This window comes from Mastomys coucha, unplaced genomic scaffold (assembly GCF_008632895.1).
Source record: "Mastomys coucha isolate ucsf_1 unplaced genomic scaffold, UCSF_Mcou_1 pScaffold9, whole genome shotgun sequence".
NCBI lineage: Eukaryota > Metazoa > Chordata > Mammalia > Rodentia > Muridae > Mastomys > Mastomys coucha.
The window spans coordinates 78,379,376-78,384,381 of NW_022196915.1; positions in this window are offsets into that span (position 1 = coordinate 78,379,376).

Here is a 5,006-nt window from a genome sequence, read left to right on the forward strand (position 1 = left end):
GTGAAAAGACATGAAAGTTACACCTGTACATTCCTCCTAAAATTAAACGATGAATTATTTTTAATATGAGCAAAGTGTGGATAATCATTTGTATCACTTTTCAATGTTGATAGGAAGGACATATATTACTGTTTTGCGTAAGTCAAGTTTGAATAATTATATTCGCTGGCATAGAAGGCAGTTGGTTTAAATTTTGTTTCATTACTTTGTATATTTTTGTAGGAAGCTTTATTTATCTGTTTGTTTATATTAGCACATGGGATTCCACATGTTACACAAGAATTATGCTAGTGAATGAAATGTTTTGCTACTTCTGACTCGTATGTGCTTTGTTAACAGAGATGTGCCACCACATCTAGCAAAAAGTACTCAATTTTATAAAGTAATTGTTCTATTACATAATACACTTAAAGTCTTACACACATATCTTGTGGATTTATAGAGGCAAAACAAAATATGACGACCATGATGTTTGACTGTGACTGACTTACTTCTAAGAAAAATTTCTATGGTCAAACTTTATTACCTATTTTTACAATTGGCATTTCATATATATTATCACAGATTTCATAGAGTCTAAACAATTATCTCTTTATCACTTACATTTCATTATACTTTCATTATATTTCATTAATTTATCTCATGGTAAAAGTCATATTGGCAAGAATAATTAGATGTAACAATTGGGTAATGCATTCAAATAGACACTGCATATTTAGGGCTGATTGCTTTGCTCTTTGCCTTTGAAGAAGAAGTGTACAAATTTAAATATATCTCCTATTCTTTTTTTTCTTGATACAATGTAACATCTTGTAGGTGAAGTAGTGGCTCTTATTGTCCATATAGATGTTGTGCCTTGAAAAGCAGTCTGTGTTCTAGGTTGAGTGAGGCTTACTTCCAGCAGCCCAGTAGAAAATTCTACAAGGAATGGAACAGTAAAGCCATGCTTCCCAGACGTGGCTGACTCCACAAGTCCTCCAACTCCATTATCCTGTGCTATCTATCAGATACACAATGCCCTAAGCTCCCAGTATTCTGGCTGGACTCCACCCCCAGTCATCTGACCACACCCAGGTATGCTCCACCCCACAGACAGATAGCCCAGCCCAACATATAAGGGGCAATTTGCCCCCTTCCCTACTCTCTCTCCCTTCTCTCTTAATCTCTTACTCTTGTCTTAACTCTCCCTTGCCTCTCTCTCCACTTGGCCATGGCCGGCCTCGACTTCTCTGCTTTTTCATCTCTCTCTCTATATATATATATTTTATAATAAAACACCTTAAGACTAGGAATTGTCTCCTTTTAATTAGATGTGTTGGCCCATCGTTTGCAACCTAGAGAGTGGATGCGCGCCACCACTTTTCTTCCCTGCCCCCTCTCTCCCTTAGGTCCCTGTGCAGACTGAACTGCTCTGTGGCTCCCAATTTGCAGTGTTCAGAGTCAGTCGCCTGCTATACCCAGAGACTAGAACCTGCTGTCCTTGATGCCCAGGGACCCCTTGCAGCTGTCTCCCTCTGCTTCTGGTGGACTGGGATCCAGATGCCCACCCAGACTCAGTGGAGTGGGGAGCATGGACAGATACTGGCATCTGCCTGCACAGAGTACTGGATCTCTGATGGGATGCAGGTCTTTCTTCCCTCCCCCCATGTTCCCTGGTCTCTGGTGCCAGTTCTCCAACTGCAGTGCGTGTGCCCGGTGTTGGGTGCCCCCATATAAATATTAGTAAAACTAAATAAGACACCCATCCCTGCACATTTGTAATATAACAGAGTTCCTGCAAATGCTAGCATCTGAGTATCTCCCATTTGATACTTCAGAAGCTATTGAGGATATTTATTATCTTAAATTAAGTCAACCTAAGTAGTGATATTCTTTTGTTTTGCCTAGAATTCTATTCCTTTATCTTTAAAGATATCAATACACATATTTAGTATTGAAATAGCCTAACATGTTGTTAATCTAACATATTTCCCAATAGCAGCCTATGACTATGATTTAGTGAAGAGGAGAAAAACCACAGATAGTCTTGTGTTATCATACCCAGGCTAATTTAGAAGGAATAACTCTGTCAAATTACACAAAACCTATTTATGCTAATATGGTCACACACTGGTGACCATGGAGAAAGAAAAAATTGTTTTCATTTCAGAATGTAAAAATAATTATAAAGCTACAAACACATTGAATTGTGTCATAATTATCAGCTCTGGGCTTCATGACTTCTAGCATTATAATTGTATCTATTCATTCTTACAGTTTGGAAGTATTATCATAGCTATGTATTAACCAGTGCTTTCAATTGTCTCTGAAAGGAGTGCAAAGATTCACTTCTCGGGTTATAAAAGATGACATAAGCTTTAGAGACAATGTAAGTCACCTACCACCATACAGTTGCTAAATAAATACTATAGAAAATGCATACATACTTATCTTTATTTATATTGTGTCATCCAAGACTATTCTAATGTTTCTTACATCCTATTTTCAGAAGAAAATCAAATTGATGAAACTATAAAGTTTCTCATTATTTCAAATTGTCAAAGTTACCTCTTAAAATATATTTCTTTAAAATTGACATTTTTTTAATATAACGAGGCATGAAATTGTTTACTAGAGGCATATGAAAATCTGGCTCAATGTTACAATATAGAGGCTTACAGTCAGCACATTTTATTCTTCTGTATAACCTCTATTCCCAGCATCCTCCAAATGTTACCATACTTGTCAATCAAAGTTTACTAGGTTGAAATTTACAATGTCAATATATACATTTACATTCAGAGGAAAGAGTTGGAGTGCAAGAGAAAAATAAGATGTGAGATAGCAACACTTTACTGGTGTTCTGTATTCCTCAAAGATTTTTCATGAACTAAAAGGTAAGAGCCTATGAAATCATATTTAAGGGACAGCTGCTCTGTGGTATTTATCTTGGGATCATGGCATTTAGAAATTCATAAAACAATATTCCTATAAAAGCTTTATATCCCTAAAAATAATGATCTACCTATCAAAATCTATTGTAACCATATATAAAGGGAATAATACTTGAGGGGTAAGACAATATAATATTTTATCTAGTTGTTTCCAATCAAGTTATTTCACATATCATGAAAAAAAATGTCTAATATTGAAGAATGTGTGATGTCATAAAACAGGTTTGGAAGATTACTAAAATTTTAAAGCCTGAGAAATGTAGGGGCCTCAGAACAATATAGGTAATTTTCCTATTTGCATCTTAAAAAACAAAATCATTTCATTATATATATATTTATCTTGTGATTTCAAAAGTGTTACACATTTCTGTGAGGTAATAGTAGGGAGTTCTAGTATGTGGAGATATGATCTGTCTGTCTTGAATATGTTTTTGTGATTTTGAGACCCCAAATGACAGCTCTTTCTACATAGAGTCTATGTCAGAGTTCACTCTACGATTAATGGTTCTAAGTAAGAAAAGCCACAAATGCATGCTTTCCAAATCCTTAAAATAATAATTACACCTGATATTTACTCAGTTTAAATCATTCTTTTGCTTTTTACTTTAGGAGGTCTATGATTTTCCTCAAAAGCTGACTTTTTTTTTCCACCGTGAAAGTTAATAAGTTAGAAAACATGTTCTATCATCTGATGGCTGCACTTGACTCTTGCTACTGCTAGAGGCTTGCAACTTTGATGTTTCAGTCTCTTATTAAGAGAAGAGAAAGTCCGTCATGTACTCTTGTTCAGTTCGTTTTCTGAGAGTTTCTTTTAAACTGAGTTCCATGAAGCTATAATGTCTTTTAACAAGAATATTGATTCTAAAATAAAGCCTCTTTCCATTACCTTCATAGAGGAAGCCCAGATAGGAGACGCTTTAAAAGTTTGAGTAACGTTACTTCTGTGCTGTTTATAAAGTGCACCCTTAACTCTCCAGGGCACTTAAAGAAGAAAGTTTCTAGTGGAACTTGCTATGTAAGCAAATCTTTTCCTTCTCTGCCCTTAGTTCTAAATAGATGAAGGAATGTCAGAGATTCTAATTTCCTCTGACCTGAAGTTTGTACATGTTTGTTTTAATTTCGAGGAACTCTTTAAACCTCTAGATTTTCCTTACTAAGTTTGATAACAGCTGTGTAGAGTGAACACTATTGCTGCTACCTTGAGACCTAGGAATTGACAGGTAATGGCTCTAAAGGTAACCAGCCGTGCCAATTATCCAGCCGCAGTGTCCAGCAGAGCTGGCAGACAGAAGCTCTGTAAGTTGAACTATTGCATACTGAGTATGCTTAGAGAAACTCAGAGGATCTCCTTATCCAGGGCATGTTATCTTTTGTTATTCATCATCACTGCAGTTGGTTATTCTCCAATTCCAAACATGCTATTAGAATTCAGCAACTCTGCCCTTTTATATTACAATAAAGCACCCAGATAAAGCTTGAAATGTACTTACTTTAATGGACTGTCAACTAACTGAAAATTTTACTGAACTATTCACATAATAAAAACTTTCTATGAAATACTTATATATGGGAAATGACTTTTCCCCAAGCTTATATAAACTAGAACTAATTAAAAGGGTTTGAACTTATTGCCTGAAGGTTACTACTGTGCTCACTGCATTAGGATTTGCTCTCATATCCATATAAGGTGAAAACAAAATAATGACAATGACTCCTGACAACAGAAATGACAGAGACCAGAATTCTTATCCCATTCCTCTTCATGGGCCTCAATGACAAGTGGGTTTGTGAAGTTGATGAGGAGCCTTGAAGATACAGCAAGGTAATCTCTCATCAATCAGGGGATTTTCTTTGTTTTATCTCTGTTAGTACCTGGTAAGAATGTCAAGCATAATAGATATGTTTTTCTTCCTCCATCGTGGCTCAATACCTTGTAAACAGGTAATATTAAAGGCAATAAAGAAAATTCATAGACTAGGCATAAATAACAGTTGAAGTAAACATATCCATAGATAATGTACAGGCCTGTCACAGGCTTCTAGAAATGTATTCTGTTACATGCATAGAACTTGC